The sequence below is a fragment of the Anomalospiza imberbis genome, chromosome 11 (genome assembly GCF_031753505.1).
Source record: "Anomalospiza imberbis isolate Cuckoo-Finch-1a 21T00152 chromosome 11, ASM3175350v1, whole genome shotgun sequence".
Taxonomy (NCBI): Eukaryota; Metazoa; Chordata; class Aves; order Passeriformes; family Viduidae; genus Anomalospiza; species Anomalospiza imberbis.
Genome location: NC_089691.1, coordinates 8,026,257 through 8,044,132, shown reverse-complemented (window position 1 = coordinate 8,044,132; position 17,876 = coordinate 8,026,257). Strand labels below are relative to the sequence as shown.

Here is a 17,876-nt window from a genome sequence, read left to right as displayed (position 1 = left end):
TGAGGGGAAATCAGTGGCACCACGTTCCAGGGGGGCTGCTCCTTTGGGCAGGGTGTGCTGCTCGTGGTGGTCGCACCAGGTTGCTGCAGGCTCACATCCCTTCCTTCCGAAGGTGGAGAAGAAGAGAGCACATTTTCTCCACCAAACCAGAAGTAAAGCTGGATTCTTTTGCCTCCCCAAAGCATCCAGGTTTGGTCCCTACCCTGCTTTGCATTAACAAGGGAGCAACAGCATCTTGCAGCTCCTTCCCATCATCCCCATTCAAACCATCCTGGATCCCAGTTTCAGCCAGATTCAGCCAGAGGGTTCAGCTGATTGTGTCCTAAAACATCGCAATAAAACCTCCAGAAAATATTTTTTTTCATTTCCACATGTTCCTCCACAGCTGCCTGCAAGCCCTGTGTGGTGCTTGGCTGCAAGAGGTTCCCTGGGGCTCACAGGGGAGGGCTGCAGAGGGTGGAGAGAGGGGTCCTTAACCCCCGCAGTGCAAAAGGCACCTTTGTGCCCTGCTGCTCCTCTCTGCAGGTTATGCACTGGTGTGACTCGACAGCAGATGACAGAGGTTAGGACAAGGCCTGGGGTGGCTGGGATGCTGTTGCCATGGAAATCACCCGGTGTCTGGAATAGCAAGAATGAGAGCAACTCAGAAAGTAATGATCTGTCACATCGATTAAGGGGGAGTTGGAGGGATTTTGTTGGGGGAAAACCTCGCGCTTCAAGTAATACGAATCCATATGCTACATCTCCCTGTTTGCCTTTCCCTGAAGGGCTCTGTCAACAGGAAATAATCTGATTTGTTTTGACCGGGGGTTTCTCCAGGGAGCACCGACACGGTGCCTGCCCATCAGCTGTGCTGCACAGCTCTGCCATCCTGGGATGAAAGGCACCAAGTCAATGCAATATTCATTCACTTCCTCTTCCCTCCTTCATTCATTTCTTCTTCCATTCATCTGCTTCATTCACATTTCCCCGGCACTTTAATGAGCAGTGCTTAGCCCCTGCAGCCTGCAGAGCCTTCCCCTGGTGCTCTGTGCTGCAGATGGCTGGCTGCAGGCGTAGTGATGCTGCAGGGCACAGCTCGGGGTGGCTGGAGCAGGGCTGTGTCACACCCAGCTGGCACTTGGATCTCTAAACCCCCCACAATGCCCCCTGAGTTTTGCTGCTCCATCTCTCACATCTTGGTGTGGTTTCCATGTCACCCACCTCCTGTCCTCTCCATGGGAGCCGTTGTGGCACCGACACCCGTGCCCATGGCAGCCCTCCTGGGGGCAGGGGGTGGCTTGGGGGCAGGTGGCATGGCTGTGGAAGCAGGAGGGAGCCCAGCATGGAATGGGCATCACTGGAGAGCTGGTGCCAAGCACTTGGTGCAGGGCCAGAGCCACAATCACAAACATCCTCGGGGCTGAGTCACTGCCCACCTGCTCCCGCCATGCCTTTGTGGCACTTGAGGAGCATGGGGTGACTTATTTTTTTCTCTGCCCTGTGTCCTGCTCTCAGAGACGAATTCATCAGGGGCAGGAGGGTAATAGCCCCTGCGTGAGCTCTGGGCTTAGACCAGGGCAGCAGAGCTGTGGGCCAGCAGATACAGGGCAAGCAGCCAGACCCCCGGTGTGAGCAGCTTGGGCAACAAGAGGTCACAGCCACGTGCAGGAGCAGAAGCAGGAACAGCAGGCACCTGCACCAGGCACAGGCAAGCTCCTGGTTTTAGGAATTTTCCTCAGATAAGCATGGCTCAACCCTCCTATTGCCCAGTCTTGAGCACTCACGGAGTGTGGATGGGGGGAACAAGCAAGTCTGTACCTCAATGCCCTTTTTTAACCAGAAACAGGCTTGCATTTTTTCCCCCACTGATATGCAAACAGTTCTCTTGAAGAAAAGAAAATGCTTGGGTACCAGCTGGGTAGAAATCCAAGATTAAAAGAAGAAAACCAATTTTCCTATTCATGATCTCAGCAGTGAAGAACGACCCCTTTCCTCCCCCAGCCCCAGCCCCCTCTTGCTGTGAGTGCGGGTGAGCTGTGCTCTCCAAAGAGCCAAGTGCATTTCTGAAATGAAGGAAGCAAACAGAAAACATCCGCTCTCTGTATAATAGAGAAAGCTTTCTCTTTTGTTCCCTGCTTTTTATCAAGTATCTGCTGCCATTATTGTTACTCACTGGGTTATTACCTCCGAGTGGCTACTTCCACCAGCACAAGCTGGTTTATTGTCTGCTCAGAGCAATTATGGATTGGGATAATTCCTGCCGTGCTGTTTCATTGTGGAAGGATCTGCTGTGTTCCACGGCCAAGGTAACTTGAGGTGATTCGTGCTGCTGAGTTACCCATCAAGTTAATTAGGAGTGGGTGGCTGGTGCCTCACTGTATGCTGGGACAGAAGGAGCAGCAGGGGCTGAGCCCAGACATCTTCTCAGTATTCAAAGGAAAGTTTGTTCAGTGGAGCAGACACCGGGTTAGGTTTTTTCCTAGGACTAATTCATCTTTATTTGCTGGTTGACAAAATGTTGGCCAATGCATCCTCCCTCCAAGGGTGTGGGACCCCATTGCTCTGTGTGTGCAGAGCACAGGAGTGTCCCTGCGGGAGGACTTGCAGTCTGGTGGAAGACACTCGCTGTCTGGCTCATTGCTTTTCTACGAGGCCATTTATTTCCTCATCCTGTACAGCAAAGACAAGAGGAGGAAACTGTTCCTTGGTCTGGGCAGGATTCCCCCTTGGGAACTGCCTCACCTGGCTGGTTGGAGAAGCAAAATGAAATGAAAATGCTTCTCTGAAGTCTGCAATGAAGACCTTGTGCTGGGCCTCATGCATCTGTGTAGATCAGAGCCCCAGTGCTGTCGTGCTGCCTCTTTGAACTGGGGGGAGTTTGACCCCAGGCAGGAACACCTGGATTCATGGCAGAGGGCTCAGCCTGCAGGTTGCAAAAGTACCTGGTTATTTTCATTTCTTTGATACCTGATCTATTATCAAAACAACTTATTTCTTTCTCTTTTACTTCCTAGGAATCCCAACAAACTTGCCACTGGCAAGAACATTTATTGGTGAGGCACTGCCAAATCCCCCGAGCTGTCCATGCACAAAGGGGTCGGGTCATCCCTCATGCAGCCCCCACAGCTGCAGCAGGGCTTGGCACAGGGTTTCTGCTGAAGATGTGAGGGTTTGGTCCTGCAGGAGCAGCTGCATGGATTTTACAATGCAGACACTCAGGTTAGTAACAATGTGTTTATACATTCACTTTGTAATAAATAAACACAAAAGTGTGACACTTTTAATCCCTTGCTAAAGCAGTGACAAATACATTTTTCCCACAGTTGGTAACCTGTGGATTAGGAAGCCATGGTTTTTATTTATTTTTAATAGCACACCATGAGGACAGATTAGCATGAAACTATAATGCCATCACATGGTCTCCAAACCCTCTGTGCCAAGACCCCATCCAGGTTCAGCACAAGCAGCAATGAGCTTTTCAAAGGAGGCTTGATGATAAGAAGTACTTTTTCTTGCTGGCATAGAAACTCTAACAAACAGGGTTAAATTCTAGAGTTGTATGTGTGCAGAGAACATTTTGAGAGGACATTGTTCAGTTATTTACTCCACTCTTAAGCTTGTCTGGCCTGCACCTGACACAGAGCAGTCCTGCTGGATCCTCTCACCAGAGCTCTCTCGGGTTTGATGCTCAGCTCACACTCTGGGCCAGGCCAACATTTGCCCATTTCCCAGTATTTTCTTGAGCAGAACATGGCTTCACACTTGCTTTGCTATTCAATCCTGGCCCATATGAGTTCTCAGATATCCCTTCTGCAAGAAATTGATGGCTCAAAGTGATCAGAAAGGACACAAAGATTCTGCTTCTGTCCTGCCACAGGTTGGACCCTGGCAAATGTCATTTGAGAGTCAGGACCCAGGAGAAAGCCACCTCCCTCCTGCTCCTCTGCTCTGCCTCTGGTTCAGTAGTCTCTAAGGGTCTGGAAATCCATCCTGAAGTTTCAAAACAATCTTCCTGGTGTTCTCCCTTACTGGTCTGAGTTCCCAGAGCCAAGGGACATGGTATGTGGCCCTCAGCATTTGGGGTCTGGAGGATAGCTCAGCCTTGCCTCGTGGGGCAGGGAGCAGGCAGGACTGTGGCTCTGCTGCTGTCCCTGCTGCCTCTGTCCCCATCAGCCATGTGAGACAAGTTCCCCTTTTCTGCTCAAAACACTGCCTGGATCAAGGTTTCACAGCTACTCTGACCATTCCAGAGTGCACCAAGGCAGGACTGATTTTCTCCGCAGGTAACATGGTGCCTCAGTGGATCATGAGATTCCAGGATGACTTGGGAGACACATGGAAGCCAGCATCCACCTGCCAGCTGTGGATGGGCTCCCTCTGCTTTGAGGCCCTAACATCTCAGGTCCAGACCAGCACCCAGCAGTGGCATCTAGGCAGTGAACTTGAGATCTCCAGCAGATGGAAGATAGTGGAAGTCTCCAGAGACATTTTTTTACATAAGGTTGTTGTCTTACATCTCTTTGTCCTCATATTTTTGGCTCCTGGCCTGCCTGCTCAGCTTCCTTGCCTTGCCCCCAGCTCCTGAAGCAGCTCCAGGGCTGGGCACACTGCCTGCAGGTACCTCCTGAGTGCCCATCTGTATTCATGGAAATAATCCTATCAGGATCTGATGGCATTTGTAAATATTTGCATTTTGTAAGGAAATACCCTGTTTAAACATAGGTTGGTATTAATTCCATCTTCTTTGCGTTCCCCCACATCCTTGAGCTCCGTTCACCAGCCCTGGCCCCTGAGACAGCTCTGCTGAAAGCAAATATGTCAGTCTGCACTGCACAGGGAATATTTTAAGGCTCTGAAAACAAAGTTTCTTATAGCAAAGCTGCCAAAAGTGTAACCACTGCCATGCTAAAATATCCTCTGCCTCCTACACTTGTAACGTGGGAGTCTTTTATATCCTCTTTACTGTTGCTGAACCATACATTTGTATTGGCAGCAGATCTATATAGACTAGGACCTATTTCAGTGTCATGCAAAAGAGCTCTTAGGTTAAAAGATACATTACAACTTACTGGAAAGCTTGAAATTAACCTTGTGATGATGCCACACGAAGATAAAGAACCAGCAATTGTATTGAATTAAGATTTTATCCATATGAGCTGATGGTTTGAACTGTGTTATCGTTTCCACAGGTCTCCAGTTGCCAAATTAACTATTGAGGTTTTGGGCAACTAGTTTGAGACAGAAAAAAAAAAAATGTGATTTAACTGTTTCCAGACAGTTAAAAGACTGTCCAGAAAGGCACTGCTCCCTTTTACACTGTATAGGACTTACCCAAAAAGAAGGCAACCAAACACAGCCCCTGCTCCAGCCCTGTCTGGGCAGTGTGAGGGATGCAGGGAGAGCACGGACTTCCTTGGCTCTCGGGCACAGTGGCAGGAAAGACTCAGTCGGTCCCTGCTGTGGTTATTATTAATAGCAAACCCATCCGTGTCAGAACTTCAGTGGTCAAACTCCTCTGCAGTGCTAACAGACCTCTGCAGATTTAAGCAGCAGAGCCAAAGGTGTCCTCGGACAGCCCAGGATTTCCTTGGGTATCTGGCAGTGGTAGACAAAGGGTTAATGATGGAAAAACACATACAGGTTTAGGGGAAGGATGAAGGACTTTCTTTTCTTAATATATGTTTTTTGCTTCACGTCTTAGCTCTTGGCACAGTGTCCCCCGCCTCTAATCACACCTTATAACTGCAGTTTAAATCAAAACCCACAAGGCTGGACCCGTTGGATCCAGTTTCTATTAAGCCATTTGAGCTGTGACTGAGCAGACTTGCTGTCACCAAGCCAGTCCCCTGCCTGTGCCTCCACATAATGAGGCTCCTGCGGCAGCTGCTGCTTGGGGCAGGGGAATCCACGAAATCCTGGATCAGGAAACATCTCCTGCACCGGCCCTCTCCTCTCCCCTGCTGATGAAGGATGGACCAGCATGGGAAGAGGCTCTTGCTGGGTTGTGGAACACACCTGAAAAACTTTGGCCATTTCATAGGTCCACAAGAAAAAAAAAAATTAAAAAATATGGTCGCAAGTTAAAGCGAAATCCCCTTTTTGTCCCTCCCTGTAATTTGTTGGGCCGTTCATCCCCTGAAGAGGCTGCTGGTGGTTTTGCTGGGAAGGGCAGTGCCCAGCCACGGGTGGCTGTGCGGCGGCGAAGGATGAGATCCCACCCTCTCCACGGGCATCGCTTCTCCAGCAGGCCGTGGGCTGCAGCCACAGCTGATAACACTGCCTGGGACCCGTTCTGCTCTCTGCTGGTGCCAGTGAGGGAGCTGCTCTCCTGATTTTATAGACCTCAAAAGAAAGCCACCGTTTGTTCCCTAACGTGGCACACCCAGCGATGCACACAAGGATACGGAGGAAACAGTCCCCAGCCAAATCCCAGCCCACGGCTGCTCTGGGAACCCTGGAACACAGGGCAGAAGGATGGAGGGGAGCAATGCCTTGGCATCACTGGGCTCTGGTTTAACTCCTACTTGCAGCCATTTTGAACGCTGAATAAAGGAGGAAACATAGCATGAGCCACAAAAATCCAACCCAGTCTCTGAAGTCAGATGTGTTTGAAAGTGGAATTGCAGCTGTGACAGGGAAGGAGTGTATTTACTAGCACTTCCTGCCTTCTAAACCAGTCACTAAAAAGCAGTCTAAAAGCACTGGTTTGGGTGGGAAGTTTGTTTGGGTGAAATTATTGACGAGGGAATTGGAATTATTAATGTTTTTTTTTTTCTTTCCCTTCATATGTCACTGAACTGCACAAGACAGTTGCAGACTCCAAACTGTGAATCCCTACTACCAGACTCTGAGCTCCTGAAGTTGATTTTACCACTTCAATAATAAGGGAAAATTATGTGGATTGGTGGCAGAAGAGTTACATGGTGAGTGGAGAGGAATACATCTCCAGAGCCACGATACTGCTTCAGACACGGCTGCAGCAGGCGACGGCGCCCGGCTCTCCCAGCACAGACAGCTACAATGAATGACCCAAGAGGCCCTGGTAAAAATTGAGTTAATTAATTGAGCATCTGTAGCATGGTTATTTTCTCTGTGTGTCCTAGCTCTTAGTCCTCATTTCTGAGGGGAGAAAGTGCCATTGAACCAATTTATTGGCAGTGCTGGTTCTCAGAGGCAGAGATTGTCACCCTCAGTGTCCCAGAGGCTCTGAGATGCTCATTGCAGGTGCCTGAGCCTCACCTGGGACTGGGCACTGCTTGACCTTGTGGCAAGGTTTTCTATATGCAGAGAACAGGGAGAAGGAAATATTCAGGAGAGTTTCTCTGCTAATGTTCACTGAGAAATGGCACTACCTTCCCTCCAACTGCTGCAAGCCCAGGATGGGACATGGTGCTGAGGGCATCTGTGTGGGATAGGGGAGGCTCAGTGCACAATGTGCCTCAAGACTCTTCAAAAATTATGTAAACCCAGTTCTTCAATTTCCTTTTGTTATGTGCAGCAGGGCAGGTCCTGCTCTGGAAGTCACTGCGTTGTGGATCAGCCAGGTAGCTGATGGAAACGCTGCTGCTGGCCCGTGGAAGAGTTTTATTTTTCAGCCAACACATACAGGAAAGAATAAGGCTTTATTTTCCTAGCCATCACTTTTTGCAGCTTATGTCAAGCTAACAATGGTCGGGTATTCCTCTGAGGTTGTAAAATAAGCTCATTCATGCTTTCCTCTCTCTCTGTTGTAAGAAAAATCTACTGAGCTTCTCTTAGCTTTTGTGGTGGAGTCCGTGGCATGGCACCAGCAGCCAAGCACTGCTCTGGTCAAACATGAGGGCAATGCCATTTGTGTTCCCTCAGCCACATGGATGCAGAGAAAGAGAAATGTCAGTGGGAGCCTTCTGTGGGCTCCTCCTCACCAAGAGGAGCCTCCCTCCCTCCCTTCCTGCTGCCTTTGCTGTAGCTCCGTAGTTTCCACCACGGACAGTGCAGGGAGTAGTGGCCACCTTCCCACTGAGTCAGAGCTGAATCACTGCCCCACACTGAGCACAAGGGGCACCAGGGCTGCTGGAGATGCTGCTTTGGTGGTGGTGGAAGCTCAGTCTGTATCAGTGTGGGGATGGATGGGGGATGTCACTTGGCACATAGTGGTGGCCTGTTGTGGTGTGGCATTGAGGTACAGCAGAAACTGGAGAGGAGATGATAAAGTGACATTTGTGTCTTTGAAAAGAGAGGCAGCCGAAGATTCACCTGACTCCCTGAGAGGGGGCTTGGTGGAGGAGTTTGGATGCTATCCCAAAACTGGTGACAGAAGACCAGTGATGGCAATATTGCCAGCATGGCTGTGGGACAAGGACAGCAGCACTGCAAACAGCTTTACCTGCCAGGAGCAAAATGCTTTAGGAAGTATAGCCAAGCATTGGGAAAACCTTGCAGGATTTTCAGGGAAAATGTGGTTGAGTGTGTGGCCATCCTGGAGAGCCCCAGGGACAGCAGTTGTGTATCTACAGCTGCAGGAAGAGGTGGGCACACACTGACATGGGATCGGGTCCAGTTACAGTCCAAATGTCAGAGCCCATTAGCAACACTGAAATCCTGGTGGCCAGACATAGCTGAAAAGCAGATCTCAGCAAAAATTAGATGAACCTATGGGCAGGGGGACTTTCCAGGTCTGAGGAGATATTTTATCTTGACTCATCTGGACTTAACTCATGGGCACAGCCCAGTTGCTTTGCTGACAGCCAGGTCTGGCCAGAGCTGCTTGGCCTGGAGGGGCAGTCCACAAGCAGGAATCACACCTGGGGAGGAGGAAGACACACAGGAATGATTGAGGAATGAATAAGAAATCTCTCCTATCCTTTCAGCAAGTTGGGGGCCTATTCTTTGGTGTGTTTTACTGGTCCAAAAGCAGAGCAGCCTCCTGTCCTTAATTCCTCCCCAGTTCTCCCATCACAGCATGACCAGTATGAATGCCAGCAGCTGGAAGACTGAAATAGCAGCTACCATTGCTTAGGCCCCACTGATTTGTCCTGTGGTTTTTCCATGTCCTTTAATCTCCAGTAAATAACCCCTCACTTCCTTGTGGTCTTTGTAATTCCATGCTCTGTGCTGGTGCTTCCTGTAAACAGTGGAGCTGGTGGCCCATGCGTGGCCACCCCGTGTAATTGAGGCTCTCCCCTGCTGTGCAAAGGGCATGTGACAGGGCTGTTTGTCAGGCTGGATGGGGCGGTGTCCATGGGCTAAATAATGGAAATGCCAGATTCTCCTCTCCATCGAGCCAGGACAAGTCAGGGCTAGTTCTGATGAGGCCGTTGGATCATACAGGTGTAAAACCAGCACGTGTCAGAACATCAGACACTCAATGAATTACACCGTTTTTTCTGGCACCGTGATTTCTGGCCTCTAGAAATCATGATTGAGCCAGTGCTTGAAAGAAAATCTGGACTAAATTATAGGCAATGAGGTCCCTCCAGCACATGTTTGCACTGGTACTTGGTCTCTGGTGCAGGAGCTATGTCCCATGCAGAAGCTGTGACCAGACCGTGCTCAGCCCTTAATTGCCACATCTGTGGTTTAAAATTCTGGGTGGAGAACTAAAATAAAAAGGAAATATTATGGGTCTGTGCTGAATGAAGGCCATTCTTGATGTTGGATCCTTTGCACTCTTGTAGGTAAGAGGCCGCCAGGCCCTCCAGGGACAGCAAGGGAGGCTGAGAAGGCATTTTTCTGATCAAAATGTCTTCAGCTGCTCTACAGGGGCAGGAGCTGTAAGATTTATATATCAGATACCCACCCTCGAACCTAAGAGCATTTATTTTCCCCAGTGATTTTGTGTTAAACTAGTGGTGGATCACAGAGGGTTGTGACAAGAGCTGGGCTGCAATTTTTGGGTGGCACAACTTTTCCTCCTGTCTGAAATCTCCCTCTCTGGGTTTCTGCTAACCGACTGATCCCTCCACAGATACCTGAGCATCCAACAAACTATTTCTGCAGGGACTTCTCTGCTCCCAACAGATCTTGGGCTCTCACCTGTGCCTGTCCTGGCCATCCTTCTGCAGGGGGCATCTGCACATGCCTGGCTGGAAGATGACAGTGTGAGAGCATTTATGGAGGTCCTGGTGCAGTCAGGTGGGTGCAATTCTGCCAGCCCTGACAACATTTGCAACTTGCAATGTCAGTGCTGAGGTATTTACACAACCATGGGAGGGATCCTCCAACCCTCTACACGTGCTCCTTTACAGCACAGCTGCTTCCAGGAATCTCCAGGTTTCAATCCATTGGCTATTTCAACTGAGTCCCAATTTATTTATTTTCCTTTCATAAGCTCCCAGCAGCCAAGCTGTGACAGCCAAGGGAATCCTGCTCAGTCTTTCAGCATTAATGTCTCAATTGCCAGAGCACTGCCTTCTTCCACACAGGGATTGAATGTGTGTGTGTTGGAACTCCTTGAAGTATTTTCAGAGCTGAAGTGTAAGCAGGGACTCAGTTTGGAGTGGCATTGGAGGTGCTCAGGAAAGTGCTGTGAGGTAAAGTCCAACCTCATTTGATGTCCCTTAATGTCTGTCACCTTGTTTAGAATGGGAGAGTCAATAGCAAATATACAGCAGAGCTGAGTTTTTCCTTTAATGCTAATGGCCCATCTGTATCTCACCGTGGTGCTTATATCCCAGGAACTGCATGGATCCTGCAGCTGGCTCGTGTGCTGAGTGCCCATCCTACTCCTCCTGCTCTGCTGTGGGCTCAGGGAAGTCAGGAGGGCTGATGCAAGGCAGCAGGTGGGAAGTTTGGGTTTCTGGCTGCTCACACAGCTCCAGAATGACTGAATGCTTGCAGGAGCAATCCCAGAGCATCCCATGGAGATCAGATGGGAAATATAATTTCCTTGGCCCTTGGAGGACTGGGAATTGCTGGGTTTTTTCATTGCCACCTTTCCCTTGCAAAGTAGATGCCACATTGTCACCAGGCTGGGCTGTTTTGGCACAATTAGACTAAAGCAAAACTCCTATGAGCTGTTTGATGGTTCACTGAGCCCTCCCAAAAGTGTCACAGGTGGGGATGAAACTCACCCATCCTGTCTGCATTTCTGCCTGTGCTCCTGGGTCTCCCTGGCCTCGGGCTGACCATGTGCCTCCCCCACTCGGTTTGCTCTCACAATGGGGATGTGAGAAGCCTCCAGAGGAACAGAAAGGCTTTTCCCAGGCAGCAGTAGGAGCCCTTCAAACCTGCAGCCAATAATCGTTGCCTGGAGCTGGTCCCTTTGGCTCCAGGCACTGCTGAATTTGCTGGTGGAGAAAACCACTGTTTTGGATCAAAGCACTGTTAAAGGAGACTTCACAAAAGTGAATAGCTCATGGTCAAGAAGAGCTGCCAGACTCCTGCTTTCTCAGTAACTAATAAAAGTGCTTTTTAACACAATTAATGTGATGTCCTGCTAAAGACCGAGGGAAATTGGAATTGAGACATTTGTATTTTGACAGACTTTGTGGAAAACTTCAGACTGGTAGGAATGAAACCAATAAATTTCTGAAGAAACTTTCTGAATTCAGCCTTCAAGATAATAGATAGGCTGTTCTGACTGTGGATAAATAAACTCTGTTTTTGTAAGTACCCAAAGACCTTCAGGATGACGAAGTGGAACATACTTCGTCTCCAAAGATGGGAAGTGGCTTCTGAGTCAAATGCCCTCCCGTGCCAGGGCTCGTATTTTAGACTGAGATCACTCTTTTGTGACTTGTTGACAGGTTTTTTGTTGTACTTTGAAAAAAAAAAAAAAAGGAAAAGGAAAATGTCCCAGGCTGAAAATAGCAGTGAAACATTCCCCAACTGGCCAACCTGTTCTTAAAGAAACTTCCCAGGGAACATAAAGCTCCAGCTGCCGCCCCAAAAACACTGGCTAAGAAATGGCACCTTAAGTAATGATTACAGTGGAAAAAACCTATTTTAGGTTTTTTTATTTTTACAGCCCCTGCCTGAGCATTCCTCATCTCTTATCTTGTGGTGCAGGTGATCACCTGCAGAAGGAAGATTTGGTTCCCACCAGGAAACACTTAGAGGGTGGACTCTGATCATGGGAAACTTAACTCACTCCCTTTTTCCTTCCCCCTCTCATGAAGAACAGCCCTCCTTGAAATTCCTGCCCTCCCTGGCAGCTATCCCAAAGATAGGTGGTAAAAAGGCTGGATCAGAGCTCATGGCATTCTGGAAAATCAGGGCAGGTCTCTGCATCTGTGCAAGGCCAGGGCTGAACTCTGCAAATGAAACCAAAGGAGATGCAGACAGGGCCATGGGTGATGAGCAACACAGAACCCTTAGCACCATGCTTTGCTTGCTCTGTCCTCCTGTGTAGCTACCTGCTGATGGGAACTGGTGGATGCGTTGGCCAGCAAGATATGCTTTATTCGAAACAAAGATAAAGTCAGTGATGAAGGAAAAAAGAGATGTCACATATAGAGAGTGGAGCCCAAACCAGGCTGATGGGCTCTAAATGGGTTCCTGCAGTGGCCACGGGATGGTCCTGACACAGTGGTGGGACACCAGAGCAACGTGCCTTGGGATAAAAACCAGTGCAATGGCCAAGGAGCTGAGGCTCAGAGAAGAGGCACCAGCACATTCTCAGAGCTGGCTCAAGGAACTCTGTTTCTCTGGTTTCTCAGAAAAGGAAGGGAGGGCAGGTCAGGGCTTGTGATGTGCAAAGGTGATGGAAATGGGGGAGTAACAGGATTTAGGAGGCGAAGTCTTATCAGGTGGCAGGAAATGGGCACCAAATGAATCCAGCCCGTGATAAAGGCTCTACTATTTAAAAATCATTACCCAGGAAAGTAACTTTGTAAAGCTTATGCTGATCCTTCTCTTCTGAGAATGTTTTGATCACGACTGGTCCCTCCCTACCAAAGCAGATTCTCTGTTTCATGTGGAAATGAATTCAGGTCTGAGTTGCCCCAGGGATGAGCCTGGATGGCTGCAGCAACCCACCCTGCCTTGGAGCCTGGATTAGGGAAAGGCAGCTTGTCCTTGCCAAGGAGCCGAGGGGGGTCGGAGAAGGGTTTCAAGAAGGTGCTGAGGCTTTGATTCGTGTGCAGAAGATTTCCCGGGAGCAGCCAGACGCAGCAGCATCCCTGCGGGTCGGCACTGGGCTGGTGCCCAGGTGCTGTCTTTAGCCTTCCTGGGCTCTGGCTGTTGGGGGTGGGGAGGGCAGAGGGAGGCTTTTTTCTAGCAGGGATAAAAAATCAATCTGTTTTCAGTTCAGCAGCTCACACTCGGGCTGGCTGCAAGAAACGTGTGCTCTGCCGCCAGAGACACCGCAGTTGCTACAGCAACTGAAGAGCCAGGAGACACCCTCCCTCTGCCACCCTCCACTCCCCCAAAATAAGGCAGGGCAGGGAAAGTGATGGTGGGGAGGCAAAGGAACTGTCAGGGACGACCCTCGGCAGCCACGGCTGCTCCGCGCTCTGCTCCCAGCCCGCCAGGGCCGGCGCTCGGACACCGCTGTGCTCCCATCGGTCCTGACAAGCACTTGGTTTCCAGGTCATCGAGATTCCATTCAGCACATCTGCAGCCCGGGACTCTGCGCTGGCAGAGCACGATCTCAGCCCAGCCAGCCCACCCCACGCACCGCATGCAGCGGGACGGGGATGCGATGCCGGGGATGCTGCGGGGAGCGCGGCAGCGAGGGGGAGCAATGGGAGGATAAAACCGAGCTCTGCTGCCATCTCATTACTATTTAAATCGGGCTCTGTGTGGTTCCCAGCACTGTGCCATCCTGCCTTCATAAAAGCTCATGGTTTCCCCTGGTGCTGCTCTCTTAAATATTTAATGACAGGAGGAAGAGCTGTTTTAAGAAACAGTGCTGCCATCTGAACAGAAGGTTGTTTCAGGTGGCTAGAGCAGGCAAGAAAAACCTTTAGCTCTTAATTTTTCAGGATTCTGCAGCAATTGAAGGGGTGGCAGCATGATGACGCAGACTAGGGGGGAAAAGAGAGATCTTCTACGTGTCTGGAGAGACTAAGGACTCCTGAGGTCTGTCCTGCACCCCCTTCCTGACTACATGTCAGCGTGGTTTGATGTCTTATCCTAAAACACTTGAACAAGGCTACGGTTTTGGAGCTCTAGTGAAAAATACTTGAAGTTCACCTGCCTCCAGATCTTAGCTGGGCACACCTCCCCATCCCCTCTGGATGTGTCAGATTTGCTGAGTGCCAAGGATATTTGAAGGTGTCCACCTGCCAGAGACTTCCTAAGGATTTATTTGGGTTCATGAAGTGTTTGAAAAGCCTGAGTAAAAGTGCTGTGGAAGGAAATGTGTTTTAATGCAAGCCAAATAATAATTCAGGCCATCCCTAACACAAGTGAGATGAGGCTGATATGAGAGGGGAGGGCTGTGCTTCTCCTTCACTGACAGTCCTGTGTCCCAGTGCATCACTCCTGTGTGGACCAGCTCAGTTATTCTGGTACTCAGCTGTCAGGGGGTGGGATGGCAGCAGGGCTAATGGAAGTGTTGCCACAACCCATATTATTTTCCTAATAAAGCCCATTTTGTCATAGGGATGCAGCTGGTATCAGGCTGAAATCAGTGCCCCCGAGCACCATTTCCAGAACAAGTTGGGCACAAGCACTGTTTAAAGCAGTCAGGTGTCCCAGCACAGCCCCTGAGGTGGCCTGCACCTCACTGTTCCTTGGTGGGAACTGGGAACTCTGCACCAAACCTGTTTGCCAATCCCAGTCCCTTCCCCTGCAGCCGTGGTGCAATTAGGTTTTCATTTGAATTATGTAAAAAGGATGGTGTCAGTCACTTCTCTGCATTGATTTTGTGGAAGGACAGCTCAGTAATTTATGGCTTTAATATCCAAGGACAGCGTTTGTGGAACCTTCTGTTTCTGCCACCCAGGATGAGAATTAGCCTTCCAGGAGAGACAGGGTGGCTGCACTGGGACCCAAAAAGTTGCAGGGAGCACACCAACAGGTGTTTGCATTAGTGGTTTCAATGGGAACAGGATTTCTTAATTAGCAAGACCTTCTGAAAAGATCCTGGTACAGAACCACGGCTAAAATCAATCAGCAGACAAAGCCAAGTGGATTCCTGCACATCTAAAGGCAGGAAAAGAAATAGCACAAGATCCTCGCAGTGCTGCAGAGAGGAGGATTTTACTGCTGCTGAGCAAAGCTTGTGTGCAGCATCTCTGCATCTCGGGAAAGGTGGGATGACCCAGTGGCTGGAGCAGGTAATGCATCCAAAAGAAATCGGGGAGGGCTGGGAAAGGGCAGCCCTAGTTTTGTGGAGGGTCATTAATTCTCTCCCAACGAAGCACTTTGAGATGTGCTGCAAGAGTGCTGAGGATTACTGGTTCGTGTCTCTTGCCACCAGGTCCCTGGGTTATAGAGGCAGGAACTGAAGGCAGGGCTGGGAGCCCCATGCTCTGCCTCCAGCCCTGCCTCTGCAGCACAGCAAGCCTTTCCCTAAAGGTTTGGAAAGGGATTGTGTGCAAGTTCTTCCCAAAACCCCCAAATCAGGCTGCTAGCCAGGGGTTTAACCCTGCTCAGAGGGCAGAACACACAGAACCTGGCAGGATCAGGCCCTGCTTGTCTCTTTATCCCTCCCCAGCTCTGCTTGAGCAATAACCTACTTTTTTTGCTTTGCAGAAAGAACATCTTGGATTACGTTGCTGCAAATGAGAGGTTTCAGTCATGGTATCGGATGAGCTGCAGGTAAGCAGCGGGTTTAATGTCAGCTTTTTTGGCAGCTTCTTTATTCTCTCTCCACTTTGCACAAGCAAACCATCTCTGTAAGGAAGTTCATTTTCCTTTTAAACCACAGCATTTGTCAACATGGCTTCCCAATAATCCTCTCCATGCAGATAAAGGCGAGCTGGCAGCCACACCCAAGCCCTCACCTCAAGCCTGCTGCCCACTCTGGTTCATTAAGGGATCTTTCCTCCTCTTGAAGGGCAGAAGCTGTGCCCATGTGAAGGATCCTAAATCCCAGTGACACTCAGCTACCCTTAACTCCATCTCGTTCAGCCCTGTGCAATTAAGGTGACAGGGAACGAAACCCCAGGCCCTAGAGGGTGTGGGATGTAGGGCCCTTCTGCCCTCATCAGGCAATCTGGGGCATCATCCAACAAAATCCAGTCCAGGGTATAGGGAGGGAAAGAGAAACTTCAAATCACTTGGGCTGCCTCTATCCTTTCCACGTTCATTCTTTTTGGCCTTGAAAGGCTCTCGGACCAAAGTCTCACTTTGTATTAAAAACAGCAACCACAAAGCCCTCCAGATCAAAGCCTGACGTGGGCCAGGCTGCACACCCTGTGGGTTGCCAGCACAGGACCCTGCCCAGCATTCACACTGCCCCAGTTTAACCAGTGAAGGCAGGAGAAGGAGCTGACTGTGCCAGGGAAGTAGCACCTACTTTCCCAGCCCCACGCCCAACTGTTCCCCTTTGGTGCCTGCTGGTTTGGAAGACTTTAACTTGCAGCCTCCTTAACTGCTTCATTTCTGCTATTTTGCACTATCCCACTCCCAGCAACATCACCAAACTCTCCAGCAGTGTGAAGGCGGGTGAGCTGAGATGCCCCTGCTGCCAAGCTAAACAGCATCAGGGCTCGTTTTACTGCTTAGAAATCTGAAAGGAATCAAGCAAGTCGACAAATAATCCAGTTTAAAAATCATAACAGAGGGGCTGGGTAACTGTATACAACACTGGCCTAAATTCATACATCAAGTGACAAACTGTAATGAAAAATTAAAGGGCCCTGCTTGGCACAAGTGGGTGCTGGATGATTTGAATCCCAGGAAGCTTCATATGGAGCAGCTCTGCCCGTGTCCCTCGTGCCTGCGCAGAAATGGTGCAGGGGTTCAGACAACCTGCACAGGCATCAATTTTTTTTCCCCCAGCTTGTGGCTGTTCAAGCTCAGCAGTGCTAAAACGTGACATGGGCTCGCAGAGGACACGTGCAGCCCGTGGAGTGAACTGCAATCTGAACAGCTCTCCCAGCAGCTGGGGCTCTGTGTCCTTCTAGTAATAAATTCCTCCTGGACAGTGTTTCAGGGGATTGCTAGGATTTGAGGAGAGAGGAGGCTGTCTGGAAGTGAGACAGGCTCCAGGTTTATCCTTGAAAGCCCCTGCGCTGCAGAGCCTGGGGCTGCCTTTGGCAGCCTGCCTGGAGGAAGATGTCAGTGGAGGCTGAAGGCTGCCTCGTGCTGTATGAACCCACCAATCCCCTCCTCGGCCGGCTAAGTTGGAGATAAAACTCCCTATTAGCAATGCATAAAGCAGGCCAAAATTCGAACAGCTTCTTAAGCAGGAGGTGAATCAAAAGCTCAAAATAACTTAAAATAAGTTCTTTCTGTCCTCCGGGCTAGAAAGTGGTTGTTTTGGAGCTTTCCCATAGTGTGCCAGGCCTGCCTGCCGGGAGAGAGGGGTGCTGAGCAAGACAGCAAAATCAGGTAAAAAATAACCCCATCCCTAACGTCAGCAGCAGAGCCGAGAGGAACCAGAAGTCCTGAGCTGTTTCGAAGTTGTGTTAAATAATAAAGCAGAGAAATGAATAAATTAGCTGAGCATCTATTTAGGTCAGCCCTCTCCGTTTCTCCCAGCCGCCTCCGTGTGCCTCCTCCCCGCAGCGATCAGCTGCTCGGCGCACGCTGTGCCTGCGGGTCCGCTCCCTGCCTGGGAACAGCCGGCCTCTCGGGAAGTGCGGCTTGAGCAGGTGTCACGTCGCCTGCACACGTTCACCCCAGCCTTCGGAAGCGGCAGGCGAGCTTCCTTTTCCGTTACTGGGGCAAAAAATGTTCTGGAAAATCCCGTTAAAGCACCAGGCGTGGGCTGCGCGCACATGGCTGCTCCCTTCCCGGCGCTGTCCCCGCTCGCCGCCCCGCACGGAGCTGCGGCTCCTGCTCCTCGCCGTGCAGCTGCC

At 50.1% G+C, this 17,876-nt stretch overlaps 1 long non-coding RNA gene across 2 annotated transcripts in view; it reads left to right on the top strand.

The window, feature by feature from the left end:
- Positions 1-17,598, top strand: part of LOC137480577 (uncharacterized) — a 64,210-nt gene extending 46,612 nt beyond the window's left edge. For both annotated transcript variants that reach the window (XR_011002978.1, XR_011002979.1), the window contains 2 exons: positions 2,997-3,201; positions 15,604-17,598. This is a non-coding gene — a long non-coding RNA (uncharacterized lncRNA). The remainder of the gene's footprint in view (positions 1-2,996; positions 3,202-15,603) is intronic.
- The last annotated feature ends 278 nt before the right edge of the window (positions 17,599-17,876 follow it).